Source organism: Natator depressus, chromosome 5, assembly GCF_965152275.1.
Source record: "Natator depressus isolate rNatDep1 chromosome 5, rNatDep2.hap1, whole genome shotgun sequence".
NCBI lineage: Eukaryota > Metazoa > Chordata > Testudines > Cheloniidae > Natator > Natator depressus.
Window position 1 is genome coordinate 15084653 of NC_134238.1, and position 25132 is coordinate 15109784.

Below are 25132 nucleotides of genomic sequence, written 5' to 3' on the forward strand. Positions count from 1 at the left end.
CACAAATGGTCTTTAAAGCCAATCATTTAGTGATTCAGCTCTGTTATCTTTGTGTAGCTAATTTACTGGCATATATAATACTTTGTGGCTCTCATATCTCAAAACCTGACTAGCTTTCAGCCACAATGCTGAGTTGTTGTGGGGAGAAAGAAGGGGACTCCACTGTTAAGAGAAAAATTACATGGCTCATAAACGAATATACCATCAAAAAAGACTAAATCAGAGTGCTATGTGCATCACTCAGAATTGAAAATGGGGTTGTCACTTTGGGAGCAAAATTTATAATAATAAATCATCAGCCCCATGGATTTAATATCCCTGGGACTATGGCTCTTTCACTATTATTCGCTTTCTGTCATTCTATTATTAAAAATGAGGTTTTTAAGAAGTGATGTCCATCTGCCTTCTCCATAGTGTACGCCTGCCTATAGCCTACCATGATAAATTAGATTCTTCAACAAGCAATGTGTACTGTCACTCTCCATCATATGGAAGAACTCTTTCAGTGATGGGAGGCAGAAGCTTTTTAAAACTACAGCTGTCACTCAGAACAGCAAGGGAGAAACTGGGGGAACAGAAGACAAGCTGTGTTCCATACCAGAGAAAACAGCCAGCAACCAGCCTGACCCAAAGTAAAATATGTGCCAAATGAAAACTGGCAAGGTGATGACCCCAACAACTATGTTAACTTTGCTAACCCTTTTAGATGGTTTAACAGCAACAGATGCTGACAAGAGCCCTCAATCAAAAATTGTCTGTGAGGATTTATAGACACCCAAGTTGAACTCCCGCTCAAGTCAAGTGGGTAGTCTGCAATTAAAATGCATGTTGGAAGTCCATGCCAAAAGTCATACTCTTCCTCCAGTGCATCATAACAAATCTAAATTAGAACTGGAGTCTCCTGCAGATGACCTTTAGTGATGACAGATTATCTTAATCGATGCAGGCAGCCTTTATCGTCTCACAAAATGTATGAGTGTTTGATCTCATCATTCCTTACACGAGTAACTTTATTTCTCTATACGATAAATAGTCAAATCCCTTCTCTGAGCTGTCCATACTGCGCAAACACTGTGCATACCTCCTGTCTTCAGGACAGCACACCGCTGCAAGTCAAATGAATTGACCTGTACTTTTTATACAATTTACTATATTTTATCATCAACTGCTATGTGTCCCTTCAATTTCCAGTTAATCCATAACTTGATGCCTGGACACATCTCTGCCTTCTCCTCTTCAACCCATGCACTTTAAAACTAGTCCCAATCCTAAACAGTTGCTTTCTTTATTCATGATAAAATAGCCTCTCAAGTAATCAAAACTTTTTTGACATCCTCCTCTAAAAAGCTTCTTACAATCCACCAATTCCGTGACATACCTCACTGATGATATCCAGCTACTAGTCCATCTTTGTTCTGAACATACTCTATCCTTATTGACTCAGGCTTTTGCAACAGGAAAACTGTTATATATTTGATCCCACTTCCCTATTAAACATCAACATATAAAGCTTCTGGTGGTATATAAATAACTGACGGATTGTTTTAATGGATTAGTAAACTACATCATGGAAAGAACTAACTGCCTAGCCACTGTTGAGCCCAATAACTTAAATGACGCTACACAATGTACTGGTTTCAGATTCAAGTTGACATACATAGCTTAGCAACTGTAAAATGTCTACTGTAAAACATTTAAGACGTGAAATGTAACAGTTAGAGACCTGATGGACTATTGTTTAAACACACTTACTTGAGAAGCTAGCAAAAACACAACCATCTATCAACTTCCAGTATCCTGGACTCCTCTGAGTCAGGCTTCAGACTCTCTGGACTAGTTCCTCATTGACTGCGGAGTACAATTTTAAGATCTCTGTCCTGCTATTTGAAGTCCTTCATTGAGTTGGCCTAGGTAGCAGATACTGTCTGACCTTGCATGACAGATACATTCCATTACACAACTGAACTGTCAGCCCATTTTGAATTTTGGGGGAAAATTTATGAGTGTGGAAGATGGAAGTTTCACAGAAGCTGGACAGAGACTATGGAATGTACTCCACACAAGAGGTAAGAACAACTGTGGACCTCAACACTTTCAGGACTAATCTAAATAAAATTCATTTTTTTTTATTTAGCTTTTCTCTCAGTAAGTCACACATACATAATACTATACAGTGACTAATCAAAGTTATTTCTCATACAAAGTGAGAAAGAAGAAAGATAGTTATTATTGCTAAATGGACTAAAATACTAAGTTATTAGGATAATGGGGTCCATATAAGTAGATAAGTTAGACAGGAACACGTGCTTTTGTGATGCAGCATCTGTGTGTTTCTATAATGTGAAGTAACAACAGAAATAGCAAACAGAATATCTTATGTGAAGTACTAGTAGCTTGATAGCTACTGTCCCTTGTAATGCATGCCATCTCAGTAGCCTCAGAGACATTTGTTCTCAGACTTCACATAGCAGCCAAAAAGCCTTTAAGTGCTTTTATCTTTAGTGTGAAAATTACTTTTGAAGTGATTGCATGTGGCACAAAGAAGTTAGCCTGAGTTCACAAAACAGAAGTTTCAAACCTTTATGACATTTTTTTGATGCCAGAAAAACAAACAAAAATGTTGTTGCTTCTGAGACTGTCTAGAATCGGGGTTCTCGGGACAAATTTTTTGGTGGCCTCAGAATGCGGCCACCAACTCTTGCTGGTGGCCGCTCACACACTTTCTCCTAAAATACTGAATTAGCTTTAGGAAAACCAAATAAATATGCACATATACACATCCAACTAATTGTAATTTATTTATAGCTAGTGTGACAAAGTTCCTCCTCTGCCTTGGTGGGTCCTGCGCTTATTGGCGGATTTGCTCGCCTCAGAGATTCACGGCAGCCCTCAGTTTGGCCACTTTTGCTAGTGGCTCAAACCTGCCGTCCACTCAGCTAACCTCATCACTGGCCAGCATGGGAAAAAGGAAGGAGAACAATTCCCGCAGTCTCTGCTGGCCCACCTAGTGGGTTGGGAGACAGGCCAGGGACCTTCCCCTCTGGTGGGACCCCACAGTCCCGGTCAACTCCTCCTGTATTCAATAGGGAGTTGGGGAGAATGGGGGGAACCCAGGCCTGCCCTCTACTCCGCGTTCCAGCCCAGGGCCTTGTGGATCACAGCTTTCTACAGTGTTTCTTGTAACAGCTGTGTGACAGCTACAACTCCCTGGGCAACTCTACTTCATCATGGCCTCCTCCCAACACCTTCTTTATCCTCACCACAGGACCTTCCTCCTGATGTCTGATAACGCTTGTACTCAGTCCTCCAGCAGTACGCCTTCTCACTCTCAGCTCCTTGCACGGGCCTCACTAACTGAAGTGAGGTCCTTTTTAAACCAGGTGCCCTCATTAGCCTGCCTGTCCTAATTGATTCTAGTTGCTTCTTAATTGGTTCCAGGTGTCCTCATTAGCCTGCCTGCCATAATTGGTTCCAGCAACTTCCTGATTGTTCTGGATCAGCCCATTATCGTACTCAGGGAAAAGGGACCTGCTTAATCTAGGGCTAACATATCTACCTTCTATCGCTCTCCTGTAAACATCTAGCCTGACCCTGTCACACTAGCTAATAAGTCTATTGTGAAAAGTGATATTAAACATACAAGTATCACTTTTCACTGCAGACGTACTCACCCCGGCAAGCCTGGGGACAAATTAAGGCCTGGATGGAGGGTTGGGAGAAGCAGCAGGGGGCTAGAGCCTGAAGCCCTGCTACCATAGTCCAAAGTCTCACGGCCAGAGCCCAAAGCTGTGGTGGGCCAAGCCTGGGGCCTGCCATCATGCAGCCAGAGCCCAGGGCTGGAGTCCGAAGGCCAGAGCCCAGGGCCAGAGCCTGTCATCCCGCCACCCCAGGGCTGAAGCCTGAAGTCTGAGCCCTATCGCCCTAGGGAAAGTGGGGAACTCACTGGCTGCCTACACCTACAGCATTGTGCCCCATGTGTCTCCAGAGGGGAGCAGGGCCTAACCCCTGCTTGTGGCCCTAGTAACCAATACCAAGGTAGTGCATGCAGGTGCTATGGAGGAGAAAGGGGTGCTACTTTGCCCTCCCCCCATCCCAATCACAGCCCAGGAGACTGTGGTTGCAGAAAAAGTCCCTGGTGGCCGCGTTTGAGAAAGGCTGGTCTAGAATGTCCATATGGCAACTCCTTGCTGTAAGAACAATAGTTTGCTCAATGAGAAAGATTTCAAAGCCGATCCATTCAAAATCAATCTATGCTGAAGAAGAGACGAGTAGAACATCACCACAAAATCCAAGGAAGAAAAAAATAAATAGGCCTGCTTTCTATTTCCATTTTGTGCAGAGTTTTTATTACTTGTGTCATGGTGGCACCTAGAGACCCTAGTCAAGATCAAGGCCCTATTGTGCTAACCACTGAACACATAGTAAGTGACAGTCCCTGTCCCAAAGAGTTTACAATCTAAATAGACAAGACAGACAAACGTGGGAGGGGAAACAGACACAGAGGGCTGAAGTGACTTGGCCAAGATCACAAAGCAGTTCACATGTAAGAGCTGAGAATAGAACCCAGGTTTGCGGAGTCCCTGTCCAGAGCTCTGACCACTGGACTTCACTACCTCTTTGTTGTAGTTCAAATGACTGAGTACAGTTTACAGTTGCTTGTGATCCTGATTCCCTAAAAAGAATTTCACAAATTAAAAGTTAACTGACAAGACAAACTACCCTAAGGACTTCTTTTTCAATAGTCTCTTTTCTACCACTTTAACCTATATATCAATGTTGTAGTAGGTAAATGAATAAAGCAACATTACTGTGACGTTGCACTCCATATGTTTTATGAAAATATGGAATATGTAAATATGATGTAAATATGCTTGATGCAAAAGGTCTCTTGTAAGGTATCATAATAAAGGTTATAACCTACTGAATATATTCCTCCTATTTGTATGCATGTATCATTCTTGTATCTGAATCTAGAAATATGAAGTATAACTCTGAGGTCCCTGTAATTATGCAAAGTGTGGGCCATTAATGGTGGTTTAGAATCTTAATGGCTCCCATTGACTAGAACAGTTGGTTGTAAATGGTTTATTTACCTGCAAACCTTCCTATGTACTTGTGGGCCAGCCCATAGGGAATGGAGACTGGGGTCTTACAGTGACATGTAACCATGTCACCTGATAATGAAATCCATCTTAAATCTGGTACTTTTCCATTTAGAAGGAGGGGTGGGGACCCAGAGAGACAAAAGATTCCCGCCTTGTGCCAAAGCTATAAAAGGGGGTGGAGCAGGACAAAGGGAGTGGCCAGTCATGAGAAAACCCCTGCTTACTACCTGAGATGTCTGCTGGATCTAACAAAGACTGTACCAGGAGAAAGGATTGGGCCCAGACTAGGAAGGAGTCTAGTCTGTAGAAGAAGCTTATTGGAACATCTTTGAGGGTGTAATCAGCTTCTTAATGTATTAGGCTTAGACTTGCCTGTTTTGTCTTATTTTCCTTTGTGACTTTCTTTGTTTTCTCTGTTATTAATTGAAACCACTTAAATCCTACTTTTTATACTTAATAAAATCACTTTTGTTTATTAATAAACCCAGAGTAAGTGATTAATACCTGGTGGAGCAAACAGCTGTGCATATCTCTCTATCAGTGTTATAGAGAGAGGACAATGTATGAATTTACCCTGTATAAGCTTCATATAGAGTAAAAGGGATTTATTTAGGGTCTGGATCCCATTGGGAGCTGGGTGTCTGGGTGCTGGAGACAAGTAACCTGCTGAGCTGTTTTCAGTTAAATCTGCAGCTTTGGGGTCATGGACCAGACCCTAGGTCTGTGTTGCAGCAGGCTAGCCTGTCTGGCTCAACAAGACAGTGTTCTGGAAGTCCCAAGCTGGCAGGGAAAATGGGCTCAGAGGTAATTTCAGCACATCAGGTGACAGTCCCAAGTGGATCTCTGTGACTGAACCCATCACAATTACCTTCTGATAAAAGGCCTCCTGAAAATATTAAAGAAGACTGAAAACAGAACTATAATTTAGCCAGTTGCATTTCACATGGGAGGTGCAGTGGATACACAAGAAAGCTTTTGAATGAAGGTGCTGCACATATTAGCAATACACTACAAAGAGTTCAGGTCCAGATAATAAGCACTTGATAGGAATTATGGTACAAGACTCCCAGACTGTAAGAGCAAGAATATGCTACTTTACAGCCATCATTTTACCCTGCAACTGAAGCTAAATCATGAGACCCCGAGGAACGACAACATGGTCAGAAAATTAATTCAGAAGTGCAACACTTTATGAGAGCTATTGGCATACACACTGTACCTATCTTAATGAGTTAAGTGTTATTAAATATTTAGAAAATACAGTTGGACAGACACAGATGTTAGAAACATACTGTATTGTGAAGCAAAACTGCAATATTGGCCTTTGAAGTGGTTTGCAGCCTAAAGTGCATATAGGTAAAGCCTTTTAGAAGAATTGCCAAAGTGATTTCATTTCTATAGCTTACTTCCTCTTTAAAATGGGCCTATTGCTAATTACAGTTTTCATCATCATCCACTAATCTATCAAGGAAGAGACTAGTGTTTATATATATATATATATATATATATATATAAAAATAAAAGCAACATAAATAACAACAAGAAGAAACTACAAGAACCTCTTCACAGATTGAGGAAAGTGCAAACAGGAAGGAGACAGGAGACAGACTTTTGAGAGCTGATAGCAGGCAAGCCAAATGACCAGGGCAACTTTTAGATTAAATGTTGTTTTTTACTGCATTCCTTTTTTTTTCTTTCGTGGTGCATTCCCCTAGACACTGGATAAGAGCACTGTATGATTTCAGATAAACATAGGAGTTGATGACGCTACTCAACTTCCTGCCTAATGCACTGGGAGCACACATCAGACAGCATTATTAAATGATGCTGAAAAATGGACTTTTCAAAATACGATTCCAAAAGGCAGGATATAAGAACAACTTTCGAATGTTATTTCCATTATATCCCTATTTGCCAGGATGAAAAAATAATGAGATATTTATACATATTTATTAAAATTCTCTTCATTTAAATAAAGTTACTGCCATATCAATTAAGTGCAACAAAATATTTCTGAAGAATCATCTATTTTGGGTACAAAACTTATTCTAAGCAGTACATTTCAGAAAATATAGAACTGACAGATATAGGTAGGGTAGCAGAGTGGTGTATGTAGGAGAGAACAGAGAGGTAGATCATATATACTGCACATCCATACGGGCGTCATTTAATTGCCTGAAACAGAAACCCAGTCAGCAGTGATAATTATTTGCCTAGAAATTAAGAGCAGCAACTCAAGGGTAAGTTTTCTGATGAACAGATAATAGGAGTCAAGAGCAAGGTGAGATGATAACTTTATGATGAAAAACTGGACTTTATATTTCAGGAAAATTCAATTATGCTTTTTCCCAGGGCAATGTAACATAAGTCTCGCCATGGTTTTGATACACAGCAAGTTGAAAGAACAGTGTGGGAATGGGAAAACTCACAATCACTGGCTCAGTCAACAGTTTTTGTTTTTCTCCAGGCTGGATAAGTGCTGGCAACAGTGGGTGATCTTATGAAAAAAAAATTTTTTTTTTTTACAGGATGGGGGCAGGTTGCTGGTGAGCAACTCAAAGCCATGCCCTAAGCAACTACAATTTAAACTTTGGTGTTTACCTATAATGCAGAAAATAATTGCTACTGTAATAAAGGTTTGGAAATATAACTGGAAAGACTTTATCCCGTTCTGTAGGAGAGAAAGGGAGATTTACTTTTTGTTAAGAGCAAAGAAGAAATTCTCTAAGTTCTGATGTCTGGGTTAACATACACCGACGTGCTCATGTGGAACGGACTCTGTACACACTATCCCAGATTTGCATCAATCAAAGAGATGCAGTAAAACAGGGTGTCTTTGAAATAGATGTCATAGACTTCAATAGCAGTCTACAGCTCTCTAAGCTTCGGCTCAAGTCTAAATATGAACAGCAGCAATTCTGGAAAATCTCCACTACATTCCAGTAACATATCTGAAGGGTAATAAAAATCTTATTTGCCTCAACTCTGTTTTAAAAGTAGCATTACCAGTAGTCGGTTAATCACATACAACTCCCAAAGGTTCAGAGGAGAAGAATATGGCAGTATTAAATCACTTGAGGTAAAATAAATCTATTCTCTTTATGCATGTTTTAAAAGATCTTGGACCCGAATCTCCACTTTGTTCCATTGGTTTTATACCTGAAGTTTCACAGCATAAAACCAGTGTAAGAAAGTGAGAATCAGGATTTCAAAAGATGATTGGCCTTTCTTCTTTTCTTTCTCTCTCTCTCTTTTTTTTTTAGATTTAGAAAACTATATTTGTGCTTTTATGAAGTTTCAAGCATCCTAAGAATGAATGAGACAATGAATAGTTATTTATAATTACATGCAAAAAAATGAAGTGGAGGAAAAATTTAAGATAAAACACTCAAAAGCCAGGAAATGAGAAATTAAAGGTTGAAATCGCAACCTTAACTCTGGCCCAATGGGTATATACATCCCAATGCAGTCTAATTACATAATACTTATCAAATACGATGCTTCATTTTTCCCATAAGTAAAAAGAGGGCAATAATATTTACTTAACTTATGGGGGTGATGTGAAGAACTATTTATAGTATTTGTAACACTCTGAAAAGGTAAAGCACTATTTTAAAATTCAGCCTGGGATTTTAAATGAGCCTAAAGAAATTAGGCAAAGAGTCCTGTGGCATCCTATAGACTAACAGACGTATTGGAGCATAAGCTTTTGTGGGTGAATACCGACTTCGTAGGATGCACCTAAAGAAATTAGTTATCCATCGCCCATGGAATTTCAATGGGATCTGAGTTCACTTAGGCTGCTTTGAAAATTCCAGCTTGGGATTCTAGTTATTCTTATGAATGCAGAACATCATATTTATGTGCTTGCAGTCATTGTGGGACATTTATAATTATTATCCAGTTCCAAAAGAATTGTTTAAAATCATTACTTTGTCCCCATTTCAGGGTTGGTCAGTAGTTGCTGTATTTGCACTAATTCATTTTGCAGAAGAATTCATATTTACAAGAACTGAGCACATGAAATGCACAACTTATTCTAATAACTCATTTAGAACATAAAACCATAAAGAAATGAGAAATGAGATAGAATTTAATGAGCAAACAAACAAAACTGAACCATGTCCTTGCAATAATGTTTGGGCAAACTGTATCCTTAAGAAGGGCAGTAGGAATGAAGATTAGCTTCTCCTAAAAACGGTCCTCTCTGTAAATTTTTACATGAGTATATTGGTAGGGTTCTTTTCGGGGGTTTGTCGAAGGAAGACAAGGTCCACAGATGACTAAAAATAGAGAAACATTTTTTTAAATGTCCCATTTTCTGTTTCTTCATATTGTCCCTTGGGTCAAGTGACTTAATCCTCTGTTGGACGAGCCACTTTCCAATAAATTACTTGGCTTTCCACGTGAGGCAGCAGGGCTTGTATGTAACTGACAAGAGTACCTGGCTTTGGTGGGATGTTTTATCTTCCTGTATTTCTGCCTATCTTCTCCATTTTCCTCTTCCTTCCCCTTTCTTCTCCCACTCCTTTATTCTTTCAATCTTTTCCATTTTTTCTGATCCCTTAAGCACACTTCCCTCCCTCCGTCTCAAACCTTGGCCATAGTCCTCTAATATCTGCTCCCTTGGCCATTCACACTTCAAGCAAGTCTAGCATTTACACATTAACTATAGTTCACATGTAATGCTGCAAATCCTACTAACAACAGACGTTCATGTGAGAAGCACTACTAATAGGTCTCAATGGGACAGCGTGCAATGTTGTTCTAGGGGACAAGAATGTGCAGTGATGGACCATGTTTCCTGTAGCCTCAAATGAAACCTTTACATTTTTTTTAAACAGATTACTGCTTGGATTGAGATTTTATAAAGTTATGTGCAAACAACTATTTGACTACCAGTAAAAAGCAAACAAACCAGTGCATGTGCACTCACTGTGACGATAGTACTTAGATACTACAGTGATGGGTACCATTAAAAAAACCCTTAGAACGAATGAGTTTACAAGTATTCTTACTTTCATTTTATTTTTGAGGACATCCAACTGACTGTGAACCTCAGAGTTTAAAAAATATTTTCACACACAAAATCCTCCACCCACATGCTCTCAAACAACCTAGATATCAGGTTACTATCAAGGTGAATATATTTGCAGGCCTACCAACTGACAGAGTTTAAGGTATGGCGATAATTTTTTTCTTTAAAAGAGGCCAGGAAAAAATATAAAAGAACAGCTGAATAATTCCAGCAAAATATCTACATACTGGGTTAAGTTTCTACCCCCTGCTCTCCCAAATTTTGATAAATTGATTGCTGCTGGAAGACATGAGACCAAAACTTCCTTCACAGAGAGGAGTGCACGTTTTTCTTATGTCTCTTACTGTGCTGTTTGTACAGTGCATAGCCCTGCTGGGCCCTATTGGAAAAAGAACTATAATTTACCCAACCAATACATCTCTCTAGCCCTACAAATATTTATACCATGCCCACCATTCTTGTACCCGAGCACTGAAATCTTCAAATGGACAGACCAGCTTTAAGAGTGAGTGGTTAGTTCAGCTTCCATGTCCCAATGAATCCTTGGCATCTCTGCTTATGCAGCTAACAAGGCAATCAGATCCCTTGTATGGTTTAAATAGTGTAAATGCCCTAGAGACAGAGTTTTGCCAATTAGTGCCATTTGTGGTGCTGGTGGTTTTTGTGATGTGGGCATATATGGTTTCAGACCTAATATTTTCATGTTGACAATCAAATGGTCATCAGATTGTAACTTCTGGTCACTTCCAACCTGGGCTGGAGTTGAACAAGCAACCCAGAGGAGAAAGGCTTTATATACTCTTTTATCCATGCCCTAAGCACCCAGTCTACTACAGAATATTTTCTGTCTCTATGTTACTAACTTCCATTTACTTGCAGCTCTTTTTTATTTTCTATTTCTGGCCACTTTTTCTAGAGAGAGGTCTCTCCATTGCACACAACTTCCAGCCAAATCACTGCCCATAATACAACTCGATAGTGAAGGAAACGCCAGAGAACTTGTTTTATTCTACTTACACAACAGTATAACTTCTTTCCAATGCATACAGATATTGTTTAAAAATGCCAGTCATCCAACTAGAAGAGTTCAAAGGCCCTATTGGTTAGTCGCTATGTCATAAAACAGGGATTAAAGGAAAGCTAAGAGTAATTAGAAATAAAGGGGCCAGGTCTTTTGCGCTATGAAATTTCACCAGTATCTCAGATAGAAAAGATAATAGAATATTTCAAATTTTAAAGAATTTATTTTAACAAAAGCTTGAAAAAGCTAATATTATATTCCTTTCAGTGTCTCTGTCACCTACTTCCCCTCTCCCCATCTTTGTATGTTTATAAAGAGAAATATTTAGACATCTGTAAAATAAGGAAACATACTTTGGGCTTTCTAAAGGTTATTTTCTTTGTTCCAAACTCTGCTTTATGACTGTTAACACTCTGTTTTACTAAACTGATGCAATACACAGATGCTACAAAAATAACCTCACTCTTTCCAGAAACGTTGGAAGAATTAGGAACTGCTCCTGCAAACACTTAGACATATTTTGGAGAACTACTGAATACGGAATTTCTCACTCCCCATGGATCCTTGATAAAGCTCAACTCCACAAAGAATAATCAACCTTTCAGAAAATGTCCTGAGCAACCCATTCAGACCGAGGAATAGGTCACACCACAGACAATTAAAACATTCTCAACCAACAGCATATACTGTATTACTGGCTGTTGCATTCAGACTCTCCTACACTGATGCTTTCATCTATAGGTCTATTACTATAAATCCACTCTTGGATGGCAGCGGGGAAACTTTTCAAAGGCCAATCAACAAGTAAAAATGAGGAACAAGCTTGTTGGGGAATGTGAACATGAATACTTATATAGCATTTGTATCTAAGGAATTCAAAATTCTTTACTAACACAAATTAATCAAGTCAGAAGCTTATTAACATAGGTCAGCACCTTCATAGAATCAAAGATTATTATGGTTGGAAGAGACCTCAGGAGGTCATCTAGTCCAATCCCCTGCTCAAAGCAGGACCAACACCAACTAAATCATCCCAGCCAAGGCTTTGTCAAACTGGGCCTTAAAAACCTCTAAGGATGGAGATTCTACCACCTCCCTAGGTAACCCATTCCAGTGCCTCACCACCCTCCTAATGAAATAGTGATTCCGAATATCCAACCTAGACCTCTCGCACTGCAACTTGAGACCATTGCTTCTTGTTCTGTCATCTGCCACCGAGAACAGCCTAGCTCCATCCTCTTTGGAACCCCCCTTCACTTGCAAGCCAGCAGTAAATTGTGTTTATAAAGAGAAGGCCTATGAAGACTCTCTTCCTCCACAATGGTGGTGTCTTCTATCAAGAGTTTAAACAGAATCATCTTGGGTTTTTTAAACACTGGACTGCATCAGTGTTCTAAATCCATTTTTTTAAACCCAGGCAACTATAATATTGATGTGGAAAGCCGTGCACAAAAATGTACCTTTTAATGGGGTTTTTTTGGGGGTCCAATATGAGAGCACTCTGTAGTTTCTAAAGCTATTATTCCACAATTTATTTAGCTAACTAATCACTTTCACCTTTAATTATGTTCACATGAATTGCTTCCCCAATATATTTCTTCTGAGTGTAAATAAAAATAAAAATCTTCTAAACCCTTTTTCTCCAGAATTATGACAATGAAATCTGAGGAACAATAACCACCACATTTCAACGGAAAATGACAAATACAAATTTAGTATTTAAGTCTCTTCAAATAATTATAGAGTTGTTGCATCTTTATACTTCAATGTGTATTAATGTTATATATGTAGTCTATGGAGAGAAACTTTTGAGATGCAAATCTAATTGCTATTGCTAATTGTTCTCGCCATTTCTTGAAGTTTATTTTCATGCCTCATATGTCCAAAGGATGCAGCTCTTTTGACCAGAAGATCATGAAACATTTCTACTACACAGAATATCCTTAAAGCAAATGTAGATGCTAACATAACTCAATTTCTAGGTAACATAAGATATATCTAGTATATGAAACATAGACGATATGACACATTAGACTTTCATGAAATTCCTGGTGTTATACATCAAAAGCATTTTCTTGAACTTAAAATTGTCCAAAAATCCTTCAACTACAAACTTGTTACTAAACAAAAAACAATGTGAAGCGCAACTGCAAAAAACAAACAAAAAAATCCCCAGACAAAACATACTACAGTCTTCTGTACAAATAATCAGAAGTTTAAACAGTTTGAACCAAACCAGCATTTTGTCATATAATTTTAGGTTAATTTGTTCCTTTTGTTTAGGGGTAAATCATGCAGTCTTTACTTAGTAAAGATTCCAAATGGATTCAAGGGGAGGTGCTGAGTAAGAATTCAGAAGGAACTGCAGAATTTGGCATTTACTTAATAAAGGAGCTCATTTTGGCTCTTAAGTTAGACAGTTATTCAAGTCTGCCCAAAAATTGCTACCTTTTAATTATATAAAAATTGTGGGATTAGGTAGGAGTAATTTTCTCTCATGCTAAAACATAATTCATCTGGGGGAGAGGATGAGTAATACTTAGAAAATATATTTATAGCCTGCAGCTCAGCATTCACAGTGGAAGGAAGAGCACCCTAAAAAGAATCTGATATTAAATGGCAATTCCATTTATAAGCCAACAGTGTAGGGTTGTCAAGAATCAGACAGCAACCAGAATAGTCAGACGGGGATTAAACTGATAGCTAAAGAGAGGGTAAGAAGAGGGAAGATACAAGCACTCAGTACACAATCAAAACGCAGAGAACAACATTAATCAAGGAACCAAAGGACATGAAGAGAAGAAATACCTGAATTGCTTATACACCAATGAGAGGAGCCTGGGTAACAAACAAGAAGAACTGGAATTGCTCATTTATGAGCAGAAATTCTATCTAGTTGGTGTTATTGAAGCCTGCTAGTATGATTTGCATGATTGGAATGTTAAGATCAATGGTTATATGTTACCTATTTAGGAAGGACTGAGTGGGCAAAAGGGGAGGGGAAGTGGCACTCTATGTCAAAAATGACATTACCTGTTTCCGAGTCACTGATAACCCAGCAAGAAAATGATCCTGAATGCTTATGGATCAATGTCCTAACAGATAAAACACAAGACGGGGTACTAGTTGGTGTCTGCTACAGATCACCAAATCACACGTGGGAACAGAATGAACAGCTCCTTATGCACCGATCTATACCTGCATGATAATGGACGACTTCAATTTGAGTGACATATGCTGGAGGTTTCATGCAGCCAGTACTATAACATCCTTCGAAATTCTAATTATAATAGATGACAATTTCCTAAGTCAAGAAGTGTTGCAGTCAACACAGGAGAATTCTATAATTAAACCTCGTCTTAACCGATAAAGAGGAACTTATAGACTTTAAGGCCCGAAGGGACAATCGCGATCCTCTAGTTTGACCTCCTGCACATCGCAGGTCACAGAACCTCACCCACCCACTCCTGTAATAGACTGTCTGAGTTACTGAAGTACTCAAATCATGTTTAAAGACTTCAAGTTATAGAAAATCTACCATTTACTTCAAACCAGCAAATGACCTTTGTCCCATGCTGCAGAGGAAGGCAAAACCCCACCAGGGTCTCTACCAAATTGACGTGGGGAAAAATTATTTTCCTACCTCATAATACAACCATCAGTTAGACCCTGAGCATGTCAATGAAACCCACCAGCCAGATACCAGGGAAAGAATTCACAGTAGTACCTTAGAGTCCTCCCCATCTATTGTCCCATATCTGGCTGATGGAGATATTTGTTACTAGCAGTTACAACAGGGCCACATGCCATTGTAGGCAATCTCATCATACCATCCCCTCCATATCAAACTCAGTCCTGAAAACAGTTAGAATTTATGTCCCCTTGAAAAGCTGTTCCAGAATTTCACTCCTCTGATGGTTAGAAACCTTCATGTCATTTCAAGCCTAAACTTGTTGATGGCCAGTTTATATCCATTTGTTCTTGTGCCAACATTGGCCCTTAACTTAAATAACTCCTCTCCCTCCCTTGTGTTTATCTCGCTAATGTATTTATAGAGAGCAATCATATTCCCCCTCAGTCTTCATTTGGTTAGGCTAAACAAGCCAAGCTCCTTAAGTCTCCTCTTGTAAGGTAGGTTTTCCATTCCTCTGATCATCCTAGATGATCTCCTCTGCACCTGTTCCAGTTTGAATTCATCTTTCTAAAACATGGGAGACCAGAATTGCACAGTATTCCAGATGAGGTCTCACCAGTGCCTTGCATAATGGTACTAACACTTCCTTATCTCTAATGTAAATACCTTGCCTGATGCATCCTAGGACTGCATTACCCTTTTTTCATGGTCGCATCACATCAATGGCTCATAGTCATCCTGTGATCGCCCAATACACCCAAGTCTTTCCTCTCCTTTGTCACTTCCAATTTATATGTCCCTAGTTTACAGCAAAAATTCTTATGGTTAGTCTCTAAGTGTATTACCTTGCCTTGCACTTTGCACTATTAAATTTCATCCCATTTCTATTATTCCAGTTTTAAAGGTCATCCAAATCTTCTTGTACGATATTCTGATCCTCCTTGTTAGGATATAGATATTCAGGCCTGTCTGTAAAGGCCTATACTCTAAGAATTTAGGTATATTCTTATCACTTGGCTAGTTATAGAGATATAAAAGAATCAAAAACACTGTGAAGGTGTAAGGGCCTTCTCTTACTGTGACAGTCTGAGGCCCTGTTCTTAGGCTAAGGCCTTTGGCTAAGCAGCAGAGGAAGCCATAAGCTGGGAAGCGACCGGTCACATCCTCACATTCCAAACTAGTCACATTGAAAGAAGGTGCTATTGGGCTGTTAGGAATACAATCCTGTCCTGATAGTGCCTATCACCTCCAGAGAAAGGGAAGTGCCTAGAAGATGTAAAAGGAAACTTAGTTTGATAGCATCCTGTCTGGCATCCTCACTTATCAATAGCTGGGATGTGAAATCCTCACTTCTGTATTGTTTTGCCATTATAGTTCCCACTTCGCTGTTGTTTGTCGGTATAATCTCTGGTTTCAGAGTAGCAGCTGTGTTAGTCTGTATTCGCAAAAAGAAAAGGAGTACTTGTGGCACCTTAGAGACGAACAAATTTATTTGAGCATAAGCTTTCGTTAGCTACAGCTCACTTCATCGGATGCATAAAGTGGAAAATACAGTGAGGATATTTATATACACACAGACCATGCAAAAATGGATGTTAACCATACACATTGTAAGGAGAGTGATCACTTAAGATGAGCTATTACCAGCAGGAGAGTGGGGTGGGGGGAGAGAAAACCTTTTGAAGTGATAATCAAGGTGGGCCATTTCCAGCACATTTCCAGGAGTTAACAAGAACGCCTGAGGAACGGGGGGGGGGGGGGGGGGGAGAAATAAACAAGGGGAAATAGTTTTACTTTGTACATTGGTCAATCTGGACAGTCTCTACATAAAAGAATAAATGGACACAAATCAGATGTCAAGAATTATAACATTCATAAACCAGTCAGAGAACACTTCAATCTCTCTGGTCACTCGATTTCTGATCTAAAAGTGACTATTCTTCAACAAAAAAACTTCGAAAACAGACTCCAACGACAGACTGCTGAATTGGAATTAATTTGCAAATTGGATACAATTAACTTAGGCTTGAATAGAGACTGGGAGTGGTTGAGTCATTATACAAAGTAAAACTATTTCCCCTTGTTTATTCCTGCCCCCTGCCCCCCCCCCCCCCCCCCCCCGTTCCTCAGACGTTCTTGTTAACTCCTGGAAATGTGCTGGAAATGGCCCACCTTGATTATCACTTCAAAAGGTTTTCTCTCCCCCCACCCCACTCTCCTGCTGGTAATAGCTCATCTTAAGTGATCACTCTCCTTACAATGTGTATGGTTAACATCCATTTTTGCATGGTCTGTGTGTATATAAATCTTCTCACTGTATTTTCCACTTTATGCATCCGCTGAAGTGAGCTGTAGCTCATGAAAGCTTATGCTCAAATAAATTTGTTAGTCTCTAAGGTGCCACAAGCACTCCTTTTCTTTTTGTATAATCTCTGTCTGGTTCTGTGATTGTTCCTGTCTGTTGTATAACTAATTTTGCTGGGTGTAAACTAATTAAGGTGGTGGGATATAATTGGTTACATAATCATGCTACAATATGTTAGAATTGGTTAGTTAAATTTCAGGAAAATGATTGGTTAAGGTATAGCTAAGCAGAACTCAAGTTTTACTATACAGTCTGCAGTGAATCAGGAAGTGAGTGGGTGTGTGGGTGGGGGAAATGGGAACAGGGAATGGGGGTGGGGAAATTGGAATCATGTTTTGCTAAAGGGGGAAATGGTAAGAGGGAATGGGGGTGGGGAAATTGGAATTATGTTTGGCTAAGGGCAGGACTGGGAACAGGGACACAGGTGTAAGGCTCTGTGGTGTCAGAGCTGGGAAGGGGGACGGACACTAAGGAAGGAAACTGGAATCATGCTTGCTGGAAGTTCACCCCAATAAACATCGAATTGTTTGCACCTTTGGACTTCGGGTATTGTTGCTCTCTGTTCATGTGAGAAGGACCAGGGAAGTAAGTGGGTGAAGGAATAAGCCCCCTAACACTCCTCCGTATTGGCAATACCTCTCCATTTTGTGTCATCTGAAAATTTTATTAGCACACTCCCACTTTTGTGCTATGGCTAAAAAAACAATCTGGTTTAGGGGGGAAATAGAGGCAGCTGTACAAATTAAAAAAATAATATACAACAAATGGAAGAAAGGGGAAGTTGATAGTAATGAATATAAATCGGAAGTTAGGAACTGTAGAAAATTGACAAGGGACACAAGGAGAAATCTATGGCTAGCACATTAAAGGACAATAAGAAGGTGGTTTTAAAATATATTAGGAGCAAAAAGAATCCTGACAATAGTATTAGTCCATTACTAGATGGAAATGGTAGAATTATCAACAACAATACAGAAAAGGCAGAAATGCTGAATAAATATTTCTACTCTGTATTTGCGGAAAAACCATAATATAGTCTCATCATATGATGATGATAAGACTCCCTCCATTCCACTAGTATCTCTGGAGGATGTTAAACAGAAACTATCTAAAGTTAGACATTTTTAAAGCAGTAGGTCAAATAACTTGCATCCAAGAGTTTTAAAAGAGCTGGTTGAGAGGTCACTGGACCATTAATATTGATTTTCAATAAGTCTTGGAACATTTGGGAAGTTCCAGAAGACTGGAAGAAAGCTAACATTGTGCCAATTTTTAAAAAGGGTAAATGGGATGACCCAGGTAATTATAGGCCTGTTGGCCTGACATCAATCCTGGGCAAGAAAATAGAGCGGCTGATACAGGACTCAATTAAGGAAAAACTAAAGGAAGGTAATGTAATTCATGCAAATCAACATGTGTTTATGGAAAATAGATCCTATCAAACTAACTTGATACATTTTTTTGATGAACTTGCAAGACTGGTTGATAAAGGTGATAGTGTTGTTGTAATATACTTAGACTTCTGCAAGGTGTTAGATTTGGTATCACACATTCTGATTAAAAAGCTAAAATGATATAAAATTAACTTGGCACACATTAAATGGATTAAAAAATGACTAACTGATAGGTCTCAAAATATAACTAAATGGGGAATTGTCATTGAGCAGGTTTGTTTCCAGTGGGGTTCCACAGGCATTGGTTCTTGGCCCTATTCTGTTTAATATTTTCATCAATGACTTGGAAGAAAAATAAAATCACGACTGATAAAGTTTGCAGATAACACAAAAATTGGGGGAATGGTAAATAACGAAGAGGACAGGTCACTGATTCAGAGTAATCTGCATCGCTTGGTAAACTGGGAGCAAGCAAACAATATGCATTTTAATATGGCTAAACGTAAATGTATATCTCTACAAACAGAGAGTGTAAGGCCATACTTACAGAATGTGGGACTCTATGGTGGGAAACTGACTCTGAACAGTGAACTCCCAGTGTGATGCTGTGGCCAAAAGAGATAAAGTGATCCCTGGATGCATAAATGGGAATTTCAAGTAGGAGTACAGCGGTTATTTTACCTCTGTATTTGGCACGGGTGAGACCACTGCCGGAATACTGTGTTCAGTTCTGGTGTCAACAATTCAAGAAGGATGTTGATAAATTGGAGTGGGTTCAGAGAAGAGCCATGAGAATGATTAAAGGATTAGAAAATATGTCTTTTACTTGTAGACTCAAGGAGCTCAATCGATTTAGGTTAACAAAGAGAAGGTTAAGGAGTGACTTGATTACAGTCTATAAGTTTCAGTGGTTTGAGCATTAGCCTGCTAAACCCAGGGTTGTGAGTTCAATCCTTGAGGGGGCCATTTAGGGATCTGGGGCAAAAATTGGGGATTGGTCCTGCTTTGAGCAGGGGGTTAGACTAGATGATCTCCTGAGGTCCCTTCCAACCCTGATATTCTATGATTCTAAGTACCTAGATGTGGAACAATTTAATAATGGGCTCTTCAATCTAGCAGAGAAAGGTATAAACACAACCCAACTGCTGGAAGCTGAAGCTAGACAAATTCAGACTAAAAATAAAGTGTAAATTTTTGACAGCGAGGGTAAATTAACCATTGGAACAATTTACCAAGGGTCATTGTGCATTTTCTATCACTGACAATTTTTAAATAAAGATTGGATATTTTTCTAAAATATATTCTCTACGAATTATTTTGGAGAAGTTCCATGGCTTGTGCTATACAGGAGATCAGACTAGATGATCACAGAGGTCCCTTCTGGCCTTAGAATCTAGGAATAATTTAGTGCAAAACTGGGTCACCATCACATTAGAGGGAGCCTAAATTGCTAGATTTTGCATACCTTGAACAGACATTGCCAAGTTAAAAAATATCACAAATATTGGATATTGTTTTATATACTGCAACTTCCAATAATAACTTACTAAAACAAATAATCATTTTATTTCATAATTACACTAGAAAACCACATTAAGTGCAGCCATAAAAAGGTCTAAAATTCAAGGATAAACATTTAGGAGTAAGTGAATACTAACAATGCCATTCATTCATTAATATGATGGAACTAAATACTATCATTTTGGTAAATCAAACCCTGAAAAGCTTAAATTATGTCGGGACCTTGACAAGTAAAAATGGAAGAAGTTATACAGAAAATAATTCTGGAAAGAAGCCGACAGAGCTTCAATGGAAAGAACAGGGCTAAACAATAGATTTTAAATATGACTCTTGAGTAAACACTATGCCAGAAAGATTACTTTCTTTTTTATATTTGATGATGAGAAGCCTTTTCTCGTTCAGCAAAAAATGACTCAACTTCTACTGCTAGCATAACAAAGGATACAATTAAGGAACTCTAATGCAATACACAGTCACTATGTAATTACTGTTAGACAGTATGTCGACAGACTATTGTCTAGACCAGTGGTGGGCAACCTGTGGCCTGCCAGGGTAATCCTCTGGCGGGCCGTGAGGCAGTTTGTTTACATTGACTGTCCGCAGCTCCCAATGGCTGCAGTTCGCCGTTCCCGGACAATGGGAGCTGCAGGAAGCGGCATGGGCCGCAGGGATTGCTGGCTACCGCGTTCTGCAGCTCCCATTGGCCGGGAACGGCAAACTTCAGCCACTGGGAGCTGCGGGCGGCCGTGCCTGCGGACAGTCAATGTAAACAAACTGTCTCATGGCCACCAGCGGATTATCCTGGCGGGCCGCAGGTTGCCCACCATTGGTCTAGACATTATTAATTGTATCATAGTAGCTGGATGGCTAACTGGTTTAGTTTCACCTCTAAAACACTACTAAAGTTACCAGATTGTAGCGCAGAAGACTGTCTTCTTAGTTCTATTTCTCATTAATCAATCTATTCATTTAATGATAGGCAGCTCACCTTCGTAAGAAATGCTTATTGCCCACTGTGATGCAGTTCTTCTTTAGATGCTGAGAATATCACAAGTAAAGTCTGTTTACCTTAATATAGCTCTAAAACCAAACTTTTGTTAGGTGCAGCTGTGCCTATGGGTTGTACTTATGTAAGCATACAAGACTTTACATGGTGCCAAAACATTATGATCTCTTAGTTACAGTTTTTATATTGTCCAGATTGAGTGACTGAAATTCTTATATATTGGCACTTTGGTAGACAGATTAACAACTCATTTGTCCAGGTCACAAAAACCACCACCTCAGCTGGTACTACTGTTGGCAATCTCAGCTAACAGATCAAGTGATTGTCTAAAGAGATCACAGCTGAGAGAACATCACAGAAATTTATTCCTAAAGGACAAGGACAGGACAGGAGATATGGTGGCATGGTAGGGTGAAATAATTTATGTTATAGAGCATTAGCTTTGCTTCAGCAGTTTAACAAAACTGAGATTAAATCACACATACTGAAGATAAAGCTTGTCTAGTTCTTATATGCAGTCATTTTTTATCAACAGCAACGTCATTAAATCCTGAATAAAACATGTAGCTTTCTATATTGTTTCACCTTGTTTAAAAGATAGCTAATAATATTTCTGTTCAGAGACCTTCCTTCAGCTAGACTTTACAGATCCCAAGACATACAAGACAAATATGTAGATTTGACTTCTAACACACTGATTGTTTTAAGGAATTAAATGAAATAAGGGAACCATTTAACATCCACCCATATATGAGAGCGCAAGATTACAGATGCTTTGGTTCTCAGTTGGGGGAACTGAAACGAAGGACTATTAATAAAGTACTTTCAGCTTTGACTATAATCAACTGTAATAACAAGATAGAAGTTACAAAAAATTCTTTTTGTTGAAACCACTTTTGTAATACTGCTTTTTAATAACCCTCATAATGGCCGAATTAGAAGGACCCCAACTGAAGTCATTCATCCCACATAAAACAAACATTGCTTTTTCTTCTTAGCTTTGTTTTACAAGCTACATTATTTCCAGATGATGCTTGAGGGGCCTAAGGGTTTCAAGAATTAGATGCTTAAATAGACAGCTGCTTTCTATTTACCATATAAATCAAGGATAAATCAAAGAAGAATCTAAATGGTGGACTTCATTTATCGCCATTATAGAGCACAAGCTGAGAAAGAAAAAGAATAGAAAGAGAAAAACATCTCATCAAACAATTACAAAGTTTTATTTAGATTATTAACAAAGGAGGAGGAAATGCAGCGACATTTGTAGAATCCTGGGCTTCCAAATAACATTAGCTCTGCACAGCAGGTAAGAAATAATTCACTAGACTGGGAATTGGCCAGGAAAAATTCAGCTCTGATCAGCAGTTCTTACAAATCCATCAGGCTTTGCTACTGGACTCAAATTGCATGGCTTACTTTGCTCATATTATTTAAACTTTCCTTATTGACTATAAAAGTAGATCAATTTCTAGGCCTTAACTAATGCAGAAAAGTAACATTCTGGACTGTGCTTTGGAGGATGGATCATGAGAGCATTTTTTGTATTTAAAAAGATGGGGTCATATGCCCCACATATGAAAGATCCGTTGCAAAGGAACTTTCTTGCACATTTCATATGATTTGGTCACATGACCTTCAACATATGGCACCAGAGGGCTCTAAAAGACTAGGAATTTCTTGAGACCAACTTTAAAATGTGTCCAAGAAATAAATGTTTAGTAAAAGTATGTATTGACAACTGTGTAGTTACTCTATAGATCTTGTGGGATGAAAAAATAATATTTTGTACTTGTACAGCACCTTTCATCAGAGGGATTTCCAAATGCTATATGAATAAGCCAGAGGTTTAATTGCTAGAGGGTACTTCCGGCCACTGACAAGCTTTTAATTGCCTTTGAAATGACATTCAAGTGACATCCCCAAAGATGGGATAATTTAGAACTCCAGCACCTAACTGACAGGTTTCAGAGTAGCAGCTGTGTTAGTCTGTATCTGCAAAAAGAAAAGGAGTACTTGTGGCACCTTAGAGACTAACAAATTTATTAGAGCATAAGCTTTTGTGAGCTACAGCTCACTTCATGTGTGCAAGGATGTATTTCTAGGGTTCGCTTTGGGAAACATCCACTTTTTTCTACCTCCCAAATATAAATGTCAAATTTTAAACTCAACTGATTTCCAGAAATTTCCCCATGTGGCCAGTTACCAATTTATCTTGGCTATTTGTGGATAACCTAGCCAACTAGAAGATTGGTGGCTTAAATTCTTAGTGCTGGTAGTTGGCTAGTATGAAAATAAAGGGGTAGATTTGCAGAAGAATTCAGCAGCCAGCAACCTCTGAGTGCTCAGAACTTCTGGAAGTCTGACCCCAATTATGGGTGTTAGGCACTTCCAGAAGTCTGCTCCAAAAGGCCTTCAACTTGCCACTCAACATCTAAGACCAAATACTAGTAAGCAGCAAGTAAAGCACCTGCTGCCATAAGCCCCCTATCCCTGTGTTGCATATAATTGCAGTTAAAATTAATGTGGACACTGAACAAACCAACATGTCTAAATGTGCATTGAATATCACGTCAATTTATTAGAATAAAAAATTATTTTTAAATTTAAATTTTGTTCCTTAGTGAGTTTTTCAACTTCTACCTAAAATTAACTATTTCATAAGACTTGGGGGAGAATTCTAAAGATAAAAAAGATCTTTAATCTTAAAAACTAGATACAATCCCCCAGGCCCCTAAACATAACCATCACATTCCCCCTGTCTGAGGTGCGGGGGGGGGGAAGGGGAGAGGATGGACAGAATTCCAAGGAGAAAAGGAGGACTTGTGGCACCTTAGAGACTAACAAATTTATTCAAGGATAAGCTTTTGTGAGCTACAGCTCACTTCCGATGAAGTGAGCTGTAGCTCACGAAAGCTTATGCTCAAATAAATTTGTTAGTCTCTAAGGTGCCACAAGCACTCCTTTTCTTTTTACTTATAAAATTAGAGCACCAACCCATTGAGACTCTTGCAAAGTCTAAAGGACATCTGTTTGTTCATGCTTACCCAACTGAAAGAGCTTTTAGACTTATGTTTTATTCTCTTTTAATAAAACACATGATATGGTTCTTTCCTTATGCTAAGAGGTGACTTTTTGTTTTGTTTGTTTAACACCATGTTTTGAGTTACAAATTAGTTGATATGTTAAAGGTTAGAGTGCTACTTCTCAAAAGCACAACAGACAAATCAGAGAGCATAAAATCACTGTTGTCGTAAGAAGTTACTCTGAAATATGGCATCACAGGTGGCAAGACTAAATAGGAAAAAATGCTGATGATTGTTTACTCAAAAACTTAGCCAGCCCTCTGCTTTTGAATAGCAAAATGGCATTGTTTGTGTATTGCATATAAACAACTCTGGCCAAGACATGCGAGTCAAGAGATGTTGCTAGTTAAATTAATCATTTTGAGCCCCCAAAATATAACCTGTTAGATAAAAAGTAATAGTTTCAATAGCTATTAGCTAGTGTGTTGAGACCACAGCCTATCGTGCTGACCAATATTGTTTCCTTGTACTCCCCTATTAGTCTGTCTGTATTCATCAGTTGTCTCTTGTCTTATACTTAGGGTCTGTAGGCAGGGACTATCTTTTTTTCTATTTGTACAGTGCCTACCGTTGGGTTCTGTTCCATGACTGGAGCTCCTAGGTTATATGATAATGCAAATAATAATAATAAAAGATGTTCTAGAAGGTACATAGGCTTTTAAAAGCTTGAAATATGTGAAGATGGAGTTGTACAGTTTGTAATCCCTCAGAGTTTGGTTTCCTGAAACACTTACTAAAACTCAAGGTAAAATATGGTTATATTTCCATGGTCAAACTCATAGCAATTTATAAATGAGGAAAAACATTTTTGCACAAGTTTTATAAAATAAAATGTAACAATGTAAATCAATATAAACCAGAGACATTTGAAAAGAATATATAAATAATACCATTTAAGACCTGGGAGGAACTTTCTTTGTTGTATAAATTAACAGTACAGTAAACAAGGAGTTTTCTGACAG

General features: G+C 38.8%; 1 protein-coding gene across 3 annotated transcripts in view; it reads right to left on the reverse strand.

Moving 5' to 3' along the window:
- The window catches only part of DYM (dymeclin), a 392088-nt gene that overhangs the window by 69151 nt on the left and 297805 nt on the right, over positions 1–25132 (reverse strand). The window lies entirely within an intron of this gene.